The 13,441-nt window shown below is 36.8% G+C and overlaps 1 protein-coding gene across 1 annotated transcript in view; it reads left to right on the forward strand.

Annotated features, from left to right (window-relative positions):
* The window catches only part of B3GALT1 (beta-1,3-galactosyltransferase 1), a 583,718-nt gene that overhangs the window by 371,700 nt on the left and 198,577 nt on the right, over window positions 1-13,441 (forward strand). The window contains exon 3 of the mRNA XM_017548485.2: window positions 6,025-6,084. The gene's annotated coding sequence lies outside the window, so the exon portion shown is untranslated. The remainder of the gene's footprint in view (window positions 1-6,024; window positions 6,085-13,441) is intronic.

Consider the following 13,441-nt stretch of genomic DNA (forward strand, 5'->3'; position numbering starts at 1 on the left):
AAAAAAAAAAAAAAAAAAAAAAAAGGCAAAGTATGCTGTTAAAGTGCTTATGGTTCAGCAGGAAAGACAGTTATCTGAAAGAATAACTACAATTAGCACTATTTTAATAACTTCTATCTAGTTTGAATATTCTAAGTACTAGGCATAGTAACGTTGTGCATGTCTATACCTGATATCTCTAATTTCTCACTTTCCATTTTCCCTTCAAACCACTTCAGTCACTCTAGGTGCTTCACTGCTCTACTGAAACAGCTCTGTTTAAGGCCACTAACGTTATCCATCTTCCTAAATCCAGTAGTCAGGCTTCATGACCAGGGGCAAGTTATTAATATTTTCTTCCACAGTTTTCTCATTTATACAGTTGTGACTGTAGCATTACTTACCATATGGGTATTGTGCACACTGAATGGGATAATCTGTATAAACCCTTAAAACAATGTTTTACAGATAATACAGGTATAGCACACATTAGCTGCTATTATTTTTATTACACAATCACTGCTTATTTTTGCAGTGCATTTGACACAGTTAGGCATTCCATTCTTCTTGAAGTGCTGTCTTTTCTTGGCTTGCCTTTCGTGACATACTGCAGTCTCCTAGTTTCCCTATAATGGGACTGACCTTGGTTTTCTCTGCAGGATCCTTCTCTTGTCAGCCTTGCAAATAATGGAGTGCCCCAGAGCTCAGTGCTGGGCCCCCTTCTCATTCCTGTCTACGCTTTCTTCACAGTAATCATAGATTTAAGTGCCATCGGTGCTTTTATGAATATTCAACTTCTATCTGCATCCTTGACTTTCCCTAAGCTTTAGGCTTGCACAGCCAAGTGCCTTCTCAACATATCTGTCAGGCATCTTCCATTGGAACTCCTAGTTTTCTTCACACATCTGTTTCGTCTATTTTGACTCTTTCTCCAGAGGATCTGTTCTCCATAAACTAGCACAATGATTGTTTTTAAGTAGCAGAGCACTCAGTCCATCCCTGTTGGTTGACAGATAGCTGTAAGCACCATCTAGTTTGCTGACATTCCTTTGGTTGTGTGATGGCTGCTTACTCTCACTGCAGACTTGGGGAGACAGCGTTCAACAACAGTCACAATTTTCAGCTACTCCCTGGGTTTATCACTCGCTACTCAATTTCTAGAATAAAAAAAGGTGATAACCACCAAAAATTTTTGCCATCAGGGGGCTCCAGCCAGGGATTTTGTTTTGCCCTAGAAGATAGTAAGCCTAAAACTATATCTTAGTTTGTATTCATGTGCCATAAAACCAGCCAGTATAAAAAGTAAAAATTTTGGACTATAAAACCAGTTGTTTCGTCCTTGTTCAATGGACTATTTAGTTGAAATAATTTTATTTTCTGATTTGTTTAATTAGTGCTGTGTGACTACAAGCTATCAGGAGATAAAACATCTCAAACTTGTGCTCTTGAGATCTCCATTCAAATCTCTGCTCAAATGTCACCCTTTTAGGAAAGGTCCTGACCTGATCTGAAATGGCGCCTTATCACTGAGTGCTCACTCAGGAAAAGAGTATGGCTAAATATAGCCTATAATCTGCCTTATTTTTCTTCTCATATATTATATATTTACTTGTTGAGTTGTTGTGGTGGTTGTTATTGATATCTGTCTCCTTCAAGAATATAAACTTTGCAAAAAGAAAGGCTTCATATTTTGTGCACCTTCTGTATTCACATCACTTAAAGCATTGACTAATATAATATTAGACATCTAATAATCAGAAATTTATAAGTGGATGAATTCTATTAATGTGTAAAATGTATAAAATGTATATGTTTTTATACTTTCAGAGGACTCATCCTGCATCATTTCAACAAAAAACTAAGACCATAGTTATGTGTAAGAATGTAAAGAACCTACCAATTATAAAGTTGCTTGGGGCTGCAGTTTATAAGAATACTGTATAAGAATTTTTAAAACATATAACAATGGAGTGTGTTAAGTTTTGTGAAGATAATTCTTCATATAAGTAAGATAAGCTTTCTGCACATACCATCTATAAAATTCTGTTACAAAGAACAGATAAAATGAGTGTACATTAAATCTGTCTTTGAGTTTACCTGCTTTAAGAATCAGACATTCAGAGCCTTCTTTTACTCTTTGTTGATTTCAAATATTGTTGGGATATTATATCTCTTTCAAACATTGTTGGGATATTATATCTTTGTGTATATGCTGAAATTGATCATGTTATAAGTGGCATATAATACATGTTGGGATTGGATCCAAAGCCGTGATATCTGTGGTTTACAGCATTATCGATCCATTGGCATTGCTGGTCAGAGAGGTGCACTTGCATGACTCCCAGAGCCGCGTTGACCTAAAATGCTTAATCGCAACTGAATATTTACTGGAGAAAGTCTGAAACTTCACTTTCAGAATATTTTTCAATATATTTCTCATGTTAAGTCTCATGCCACCTTCTCATGTTAAGTGGTAGGGGCAAGAAAAGAATAAATGTGAAACCAAAGTTGTCTATGAAGAATTGGAGTGATCATAGAAAATTTGAATTTGGGATGCTGACCCAGACCACTGATAATAGAAAAGGAGAGAAAAAGAAAAAAGCAAAAATGCCAAATTACTCAAAACATGCCTTAACCTCTTTTCCCATAGTCCTCATGCTAAATGGGAGAGTTCCCCATACACATAACTCTCCTAGAATTAACACATTCTTCCTAAAATCTTCCCTCGTATGAGGTTTATTTAAACTGAACTGTATCTGTTTACAAATGTATAAGGTGTGGGTAAACTGGCAGTATGATTTACATAGGTTGGCGAACTTCAGGCACCATAGGCAGACTGGTCTATGGGAGCAGTAATACTCCTGATTATTATCATACAAGTTATTTATGGGGGTAGCTCTTTTTGTCAAGTGAATCAGAGAACTGAGGAAGTTGTTTTGAATTGTCTTGTCTTTACCTCTAGCTCTCTTTCATGTTTAGACAGTGTCAATGTCTGTAAATTGGGTGGTATTAGCAGTGCAGAAAAGATAGAGAAGAGGAGCAAAATACAACCCAAAATTAAAATGTAAAGTAAGATAAAGAAAATATGCACATATACACCATGGAATACTACACAGCCATAAAAAGCAGTGAGTTTGTGTCCTTCATAGGGACATGGTTGAATCTGGAAATCATCATTCTCAGCAAACTGACACAATAATAGAAAACCAAACACCGTATGTTATCACTCATAGGCGGGTGTTGAACAGTTAGAACCCGTGGACACAGGGAGGGGAGCAACACACACTGCAGTCAGTAGGAGGGGCCTAGGGGAGGGACAGCGGGGGTGGGGAGAATAGGGAGGGATAATGAGGGGAGAAATACCAGATATAGGTGATGGGGGTATGAAGGCAGCAAACCACCTTGCCATGTGTGTACCTATGCAACAATTCTGCATTACCTGCACATCTACCCCTGAACCTAAATTACAATAAATAAAACAAAAATAAATAAAAGAACACAAAATAACCATAAGAGTTCAGTGTTCACAGTTTTAAGGAGGTGTTTAGAATTGTTAACAATAATTATTTTTATCATCATAATTATTAGTTTTGATACTGGCAGAAGTGGATACTCATTGGAATGCCAGTTTTGGAGTAAACAGTCAAAAGTCAGATTTGGATCTAAAGCAAGAACACAGATGAATGAATTTAACTAAGGTGTTTTAGATGAGAGAAAGCAACTTCTTACCAGTATAAAACAAAGAAGCAAAAACCCTTAGTATCTCTTTAAAAAGAAACAAACAAAAAAAGACGAGGAAGGGACAATTTCCTGGAGGACTTGAAAGGAGCACCACCATTGATTTGACTGACATAATTTTCCAGTAAAAGCCCTGAAAACCCTGTACACAGAGTAGCTAAAGGAAACGTTTTTCAAACTCACTTATTTAGTTGATCTTGAAAACATTTTACCAGCTTTTATTCTGGCTAATACATTCTTAATAGATTTTCTTTTGCACTTCCAAACAGGAGCCCTCTTTCCAGAATTTACCATATTGCGTCTGGTATCTAAGCTTAGCACCATTCAGACTCAGAGCCATGTTGAACCAAAATGCTTAATTGCAACTGAATATTTACTGGAGAAAGTCTGAAACTTCACTTTCAGAATATTTTTCAATATATTTCCCATTTATTCTGAGTACAGCACCATAGAGAGTACTAAGCCAAGAGCTTTCTTTATCGTCACCATAATCCAGCCTTCTTGTTACCTTTAAGGCAAGACTCCTACTGAAGCAGGCAAGACTAAAGGTGCTGACTTTTGAATGGACTCAGCCATCCACCATTGCTCAGAAAAGGTTGCCTGCAGAACGGACCACCAAATCCTCCCCAGCCTGATTTATTTTTTACAGCTCTTCTGGATCTTTTCTAGCAATATTTTTTAAATAAGAATTACTCTAATGAAACATAATTTTTAAATTTCTTGGCAATATTTGATTCTTCTCTAAAAAGTCATTAATAGCTTTTTGGAGAAACAGGGTGATGGCGACAAGATGAAATATTTAACTATCAAATTATGAAAAGAGAAAGAGAGAGCTGTGGACATTATCAGAAATAATAAGCATGGGTAGACTGAGGACTAAATTGTTAACATATCTCATGACACTTCACTGGTTTTAGAAGTGTTTACACTTGTTCTACCCTTGGCCACTGCCAATAATTTTCTTTTCTTTTCTTTCTTATTTATTTATTTATTTATTTTTGAGATGAGTCTCACTCTGTCACCCAGGCTGGAATGCAGTGGCACAATCTTGGCCTACTGCAACCACTGCCCCCTGGGTTTAAGCAATTATACTGCCTCAGACTCCCAAGTAGCTGGGATTACAGGCATGAGCCACCATACTCGGCTAATTTGTTTGTATTTTTAGTAGAGACAGGGTTTCACCACATTGGTCTCAAACTCCTGACCTCAAATGATCTGCCCACCTCGGCCTCCCAAAGTGCTGGGATCACAAGTGTGAGTCACTGCACCCAGCCCAATAAAAATTTATACTTGGGGTGGGTGTAGGTGATTGCAGTGTTTGAGAAATGTCTATGTGAGTTTTTCGTAAGGAGAATGGCTTCAAAGGCTATGAATGGAAATGCAGAAGTGACTTCTGAATAAATTGTGTCAGCCTGAAAGCCCTTTCCAAGTGAACAGTTTTGTGTATGTTTTCTGAAATCACAGAATATTAAGTTGGAAGAAAGCATGGAGATGATCTCTTTTGACCCCTCTTTTTACAGGCATCTGAGGCTTGTACAAAGAAATGGTTTGGTACAAATTAAATTTCCTGAGGATAAAATAGGAGAGACAACCACAACCTCAAAAAGCATCACCACAGACCTAGTAAAAATGTGGGAGCTGTTCTAAGTGAACCAGCAGATTGAGAAAAGAAAGAGAAGGCCTCCTTGATTTAGACTTCTGGGTCACTTATGGGTAGGAAACACGGTTTCTGCCAAATTCCCTTCTAAGTCATCTAGATAAGAAAGCAGTTCATTCTTGCCGTAAAGGGAGAAAGAGAGAACTATTTTCTTATTATCCTGTTCTTTCTTCCTTCTTGTGCCTACCCATGTCAGATTATCTTTGTCCAACTCACCATTATAGTTGTTTACACAGCTGAAACTACCTTTTTGTGAGTTGCTGTCTTTTGCTGTTTCACCCCAGCTGCCATCACAGGATTTTCTAATGATACTTATAGCCACAACAGTGGAAAATCAGATACTTGAAAAAATGCATCTTGCAAACAAATCTGAATTGGCACAGTTCTGAAACCATTTATTCCCTGAAGGTGAGTAAGGACCCACTCCCCCTTGTGAGAAGAAAAAGAAATAAAAAATGATAAGAAGGGAAAGTAATAGGATGATGAATGATTGGTCAGCAATCATTTGTTAGCGAAATGCATCATTTTTCTGACAATAAATTCTGAAGGCAGATGGATATTATTAATAAAAGATTTGTATAGGGCGTTTTTTTAATTTGCAGCATTTATAAGATTTTAATATAAATGTATTTTTCTTCTTCTCTTTAAAGAGTTCTCTTGCTGTGCTGCTGGGTCCTCAGAAGTGTTCTAGAGATCGCCTCTTTGAAAGTGTAAGTGTAAAGTTTATTTGGCTCAGTGTAGTTTCTTATTTTGGTTGCTTTTGATCCTCAGTGGTCTCACCTCACCTTCCATACTAGAAAACTGCCTTTATTAGAATAGAGAAATCACCTGCTAGAAAAGCCAACTTAAAATTAGGGATGAACCTTCTCAACCATATTTAATGTACATCTCAGAAAGGAAGTGTCCATGTTCCCCACGAAGGTACCTGCACAGCTTACACAATGAGGCTAGTGGGGACCCCAGACTCATGTCTGCACAAATTTTCCTGAAGATCCAACTCGATTATTTACCTTTGAGTTTATACTTGACTTGGCTTATATTTCGTACAGCACCAAGCTGAGCATGAACAGGAAAGGGAAGCCCCTGAGGGGAATACTTCCCTCGAAGCAGCAGCTTACATGCTGTGTGGTACCCTGTAACAGCATTCCTCTCATCCCATGTCTTTGTTTCTTCATCATTCTATAGGAATAGACAAATGCAAGAGGAAAGGCAGAATCCTTCCATGAAATAATGATGCAGTATGCTAAGTCCTTTTTCCAAAATACCCTTAACATTGAAACCCTTCAAAAGAGTACTAGAGGTGGTAAACAATGACTTTCAAATCTGTGTTTTCTGATCTGTATTTTCTCTCCACTTCCTGTTCTGGATGTCTTCCCTAGAGGAAATCGTTATGATGTGCATCTGGGCTCTCAAACTCAGGGTGTTCAAATGGGCTCTTTGTTCATGCAGCAAATCTAGTTCTTTCCAATCACACCATCTTTTATAGTGTTTCTACTCTCCTTTTATTTTATTTATTTATTTATTTTAATTTTATAGGTATATGGTATATGTATTTATGGGGCCCATGAGATATTTTGATACAGGCATGCAATGTGACATAAGTACACCATGAAGAACGGGGTTTCCATCCCCTCAAGCATTTATCCTTTGAGCGACAAACAACCCAATTACACTCTTTAAGTTATCCTAAAATGTACAATTATCTACTCTCCTTTTAGTTTCCCATCTTAAAAACTTTTGCATCATGATAAATTTTTCAACTTGAATTCATTCCTTTAATTAATCTGCCACTAAATTTTATGTTTATATAATCTTTTATTTCAATTTAAGTGTAATCATCCTAGCCTTTTCATAATCTTACCTGGATTACCATGAAAACCTCCTAACCAGTCATCTCCCTATTATGCTGTCTCGAATTTTCAGCTCATTATAAATACCATTAAATTGATCTAAAATTCTGCTTTTATCATATTAAATCCTTGTTCACAGCATGAAGGATAATGTCCAAACTCTTCATGCAGGTGTTTAAGAACTTCATTGATCTGGTCCCAAGATTCTTATCCAACGCGATTTTTTTTTCTGCACAACGTAAACTATTACACTAAACAAAGTCCTTACTGTCTCATATATCCCCCTTCCCATGTCCATCTCGTTATGCTCCTTACTTGCAAGAAATGTCTCTACTCACCCCCTCAGTGTCCAATTCCCGCCCATTTCTTAGGATATAATATAAATTTAATTTGCCATATGAAATATTCTTATCCATCTCTGCCCCACTCTAATATATAGATTTCTCTTGTGTTAAGATAAAATTAAATACAACTTAACACCAAATTATTTTCTACTTTACGTGTTTGTTTTTCAAGCTAAGTGGGTGCTTTTAGTGGCATTTTGTTTAGCCATCAAAGGCCATAGGTGCTCTATAAATGCCTTTAATTACCTTATCTTTATTTTTCCATATGCCACCAACTCATCCTCTTTTATGGGAACTATTTCATCTGGTGGCCCCTGTTTAATTGCTTTGCCTCATCCTTCTGTTTATCCCCCATTCGATTGACTACTGGATGTGTTCTCTGGCTTTCATTTTGGTTTTTCCCCTTTATTGTTCCTTTTAACCCCCATTAACTCACCTCCCTGCCTGAGTCAGATTCAGAATATTCTTTCTAGGCCAATTGCATTGGCGTCTGCCTGTCCACGAGAGGAAAAGGAGATGACAGTAGATTGTATAGCCTTTCAGTTACTCAAACTACATAGTGTCATGCCGTGAACATAGTAGGAGCAAATAATGTTTTGTGATTGACTTACGGGGCCTGTAGAAAAGATTTTTGTTTTTATCTACACGGCTTTACCACCCCGACCTTACCCACATATAATTCCTTACTTTTCATTTTTAAAAAATGTTTGAGCATTAAAAAATGTTTACTTTTTAATATTCATCATTTTTTCAAAGATAAAGCTTGGCATTTTTAATTTGCATTAACTCTAATTCATACATAACAAATGTAACACAGAATTTCCTTCTTCTCTTGTTTTTATTTTTATTGAGGCAAAATTTATATAACATAAAGTTAACCCCTTTAAAGTGTGTAATTTAGTACATTCACAATGTTGTGCAATCATCGCTACCCTAAAGTTTTAAAACATTTTTGTTACCCCCAAGGAAACCCAGTGTCCACTGAATAGTCTCTTCACATTTCCCTCCTTTCCCTATCCCCAAACAAACACTAATCTGATTTATGTCTCTAAGAATTTATAAATTATATATATTTCATATAAATTGAATTATATAATACAGACCTTTGTGTCTGGGCTCTTTTACTTAACAGCATGTTAGGGCTACCCACGCTTTGGGTGTGTCAGTAATTTTTTTCTTTTTTAGTGACTGAATAATATTTAATTATATGGATATGTTACACTAGCCTGGTTTTCTTAATTTGATTTTTTGATTGATTATTGCTTTTGTATTGAAATGAAATTGTTTTTGTATGTTGATCTTATATCCTACAACGTTATCAAATTTGCTTATTAGCGTAAATTGTTTTTTGTTTGCTTACTGTGGATTCCTTAGGACTTTCTGTAGATAAGATCATTTCATCAGCAAATATTCTTTCTTCTTCCTTTGTAGTTTGAATGTCTTTTATTTCTTTACTTGCCTAATTGATCTTGCTAGAATTTACAATACACTTTTGAACAGATGTAATGGATATGGGCATCCTTGTCTTGTTCCTGAGCTTAGGGGGAAAGCTTTCATTTTTTTTTACCATTGTATATGAAATTAGCACTAGCTTTTTCATAAATGCCCTTTATCTGGTTGAAGAAATTACCTTCTATCTCCACTCTGTTAAGTGATTTTATCATGAAGTAGTATCAGATTTTTGTCAAATATTTTTTCCGGCCCAATTAAGATGACTATGTTTTTTCCCCTCTTCATTCTACTAATGTGATATATTGCATTGATTGGTTTTGTTTTGTTGAACCACCTTGTATTTTGGGGACACAATGTTGAGAATTTGTATATCTTTATGCATACAGCCTATTTGTCTATAGTTTTCCTTTTTTGTGATGTCTTTGTCTGGCTCTGGTATCAAGATAATGTTCATTTCGTAGAATGAGTTAGAAAGTATTTCTTCGTTTTAATGAGAATGATTATTATTACCTCTTCTTTAAATGTTTGGTAGAATTCATCAGTGAAGCCATCTGGTCAGGAGCTTTTCTTTGCTTGGAGGTTTTTGGTTATTGACTGAATCTCTTTACTTGTTATAGGTCTGCTTAGATTTTGTATTTCTCCTTAAACAAATTTGGTAACTTCTGTACTTTCAGGATCCCTTACTATTCTTCATCACACTTTATTTTTTCTTTCATCTTCAAACATTAAATAAAGCTGAAGTTCAAAGAAGAGATGTTTCCCCTCTGAAAGTAAATCTAAATGGAAATATGCTAACAGAAATAAGCCAATTTCTTCCCCAAAACAAACCAAATGAGACAAAAGAGTATTTCTCCCTTTTATAGAATAAATGCCCCTTAATTATGTGTTACCCATGCTTTAAAACAAAATTCTTAGGGAAACAGATGTTAGATTTGACCTTTCAAAGCCTTTTCTAAACCTATTTTTTATAGAAAGATAAATTGTCATGAGATTCTAGGTGAAAAAAGCATTCAGTATTTATGCAATGAACTTTTGTTAGGGAGCTCAGAATACAATTGCTCCAGTCCTTCTCATGTTGGGTCCCCTAGAAATTCTGTAGCACCTTTGTATGTGTATCCAGATATATTCCTGGAAGAGCAGAAAGGGTGTGTGTGCATGAGAGAGAAAAGTAGACAATTTACTTGTGATTATTAGTCACTCTAAGAATAGGTAGAGTTTAGTCCAGACAGTACTACCCCAAACTGTCTTCCAATAACTTACATCTTCATTACTTTTCCCATATATTCATTACCTCTTATAATCTGAGTCACTAAATTATCTTTTAACCTGTGCAGTCAACATAGTTACATTTCTTCATTCAGAGGAAAAAATAGATAAATGCTGAGATAACAACACATAGCCAGCTGCTTCTTCTCCAAGTCCATTCATTCAGTAAACTTCTGTTGAACACCTACTATGTGCCATGTATGCATTATGTTGGACTTTGAGTATACAGAGTTGAACAAAACAGACATGTTCTGTCAAAGATTCAGCCCATGATTCCTTTTATCAAAGACTCAGTTCATGGGAATCTTAGTTTTACCACGTGCAGAGTTCAATAGTACAGTTGAATAGCAGTTGAAGGCTCACATACCCATGGAAGTTAAATAGTAATTCAGCAATGACCCTAGAGTTCTGCTCCCCAGGAAACATTTAATGGTGTTACCCAGGAAGTATCATGACACCTTACAAAGGGGCATCTGTTGGCAACTCTAACCCTGACAAAGAATCAATTCTTCCTGCCAAAGGGAGTAGAAAAATCCCTTCCCTTTGCCCCAGCACACCCCACACCACTGATCAAGCAGAGAATTCTGAATGCTTACAATAGACAGAAGACTGCAGGGTCAACCAAACACACAAGAGCCACCCCAGGGGTTAACAAGGAAAGCAGGAAGCCAGCATTTTGCTGAACATATTGGGGGGAAGCAAAACCTTGAAGCCATTGACAGAGGCTGTACCCAGCACAATCTCAACAGCCAAGAGTGAGATAATCTACCAACAGCTAAGAGCACAGAAAGGAGAAAGCAGCCAATCCCGAACAGACAGCCTGGGAAAAGAGTAGTCCTGGCTACAGAAAAGATGACCAGCAGCGCCAAAGCCAGACAAGCTTGCTCTTGTTTTAGTAGTGTGGAATTGTGGCCTGCCCTAGAACTGAATTCTTGCTCTGCCACTATCCCACTGTGACATTATGTAGCTCACTGACCCTCTCTGAAACTTAGGTGTTTCATCTGTAAAACAGGCTTACAACATTGTGAGAATTAGAGAAAACGAATGTAAAGTAGACATTCAATAAATAGCAGCTTTTATTCTGAAGTGTGTGTTCATTCATCACAAAGGAATTTCTCAGTGGTCTTCTTAAAGTTCCAACGTATCTTTTGTTGTTAAGAGTCTGGTGTGAAATCAGGATGCCTGCATTACAGATTCCTTTTAAATGATTTATTTCTGCTTAAATGTGATATGCCTTATGATGCCCTTATTAGATATTAGTGATATATTTATCTGTGTACCTCATGTCTCCCACTTCCTGTCACCTCTATAATAGACACTCTTTTAGGCCAGACCCGTGTCTCATTCATCTTTGTCCCCAGTGACTGTGGTAGTTTTTGCACATAGTAAGTATGCTAACATATAAATATTAAACATTCTGTGTGCCTTTCATCACTTCATGCTACATTTTCATGCATCTTTTAGCTTAAAAAGTCATGCCATAAGAAAAATGAAGTTTGTGTATTTATATGGATGTGTACCTATGAATGCACATACATATATGTCTTATGTGTTAAAAAAGAAAAACCACCTCACCTGTTAATAGCTGAGTGCCTATACATGCTAAGGATTTGTGGAGAATAGCTTTCTCATTTATTGAAGGGAATATCTATCTACGAATGGGATTTGTAAAAATATATCTATATGTTAAATGCCAGTGATAGTAAAAGCATATAAAGAAGACTTTTCTCCTGTGCTTCAAAAAATGAAATTTAGTCATTTAATTTGTGTAGCAGTTGTTGATTTATCACCTAAAAAGTATTTAGTACAAAAAGGTCTGAAGAAATTAGGATTCAAAACAGCAGGCAGCTACCCAATTGTGGTCAGTGCGGACATTAATCACAGTGCTTTATTTCCTATTCATTGTTGCTAATTTTAGTCTTCAGGCTTATATATAGCAGCTTTAAACCCCTGAAAATTCCATGAATTCTTTTGTTAAAACTCAGCCTTGCTCGTGATGATCTCACTGTTAATTATTTTTTAATAAGTAGCTTCACTCCAAGCATCCAAGAACCTGTTTGAGCTGCCAATGTTAAAAGATAGAAATTACAGAAAGAGCAGCAATATCTCTCTGAAATCATGGAATTATCAAGGCTTCCAAAATGAAAGGCTTTGGAGGTCAACAGGCTTAACTTCCCTTCCTATGCACTGCATTTCTTCACCATGATATTTACAGGAGTATTGCAGGCTCGCGCTCCTAATAGGCTTCCCCATTGGCCGAGTAGTACTGCACCCAGTGTTAAGAGCCTATGCTTGAGTCTCCTTAACACCACAAGAGTTAAAGTATCAAAACCACCTCAGTAGCTGAAAGATGCCTATATATGTGCCACCACTACCAGTGTCCTGGTGGGAGTTCACCTGTTGGCTCCATTTAGTCCCGCCTTGCTCAGTTCATCACCAGCAGCCACCCAAGATCCCACCATGCATTCTTTAGTCTTATGAATGACTATTCTGAGCTGTTGAAGTTATCTAAACACAGTAGATCTGTGGGGTTGGTACGCAAAGTCTTGGGTATGACTCCAGCTAGATAAAAAACGGGAGATGCCAAGCTGGCTACCTGAATGGACCATCCTGAAAGGGCAGTAGAGTAGTGGTTAAAGTGTGGCCTCTGGAGTCAGGTTGGCTGGTTGACATCCTAGCTTCAGCGCTTATTACATTTTGGGTATATCACTTTTTGTGCCTCTGTTTTCTTTTCCAGAAAGTGGAAATAATAAGAGAACTTACTGGATTATGTGACGATTAAATGAGCTAATACCTCATAACATACTTAGACCACAAGACATTTAGAATACATATGATAATAATACTATGTACTATTAGTCGTTTATTGGGTAGAACTAAAGAAGAAACTAACTCCTTGTTACCAACTTCTGCTGTATAGGCAAGTCGTGGTACTGGCTGTGCAGGTTGACCTCTCAGATCTCACCCTGTAAATCTATTCCAGGCTTTCTGCTCCCCACGTCTCCCAGCCTAGGAATGAGTGAGAAGGGGGAGCTAAAAACTTACTCCGAAAGTCTGCATCAGAATATTCTCTCTTTTGCCTAACTCAACTTCTTGTTTTCTTTCTTCCTTTTTTCTTTCTTTTTTTTTTTTTTTTTTTTTTTTTTTTTTTTTTT

The sequence above is a fragment of the Cebus imitator genome, unplaced genomic scaffold, assembly GCF_001604975.1.
Source record: "Cebus imitator isolate Cc_AM_T3 unplaced genomic scaffold, Cebus_imitator-1.0 Scaffold10, whole genome shotgun sequence".
In the NCBI taxonomy this organism is placed as follows: domain Eukaryota; kingdom Metazoa; phylum Chordata; class Mammalia; order Primates; family Cebidae; genus Cebus; species Cebus imitator.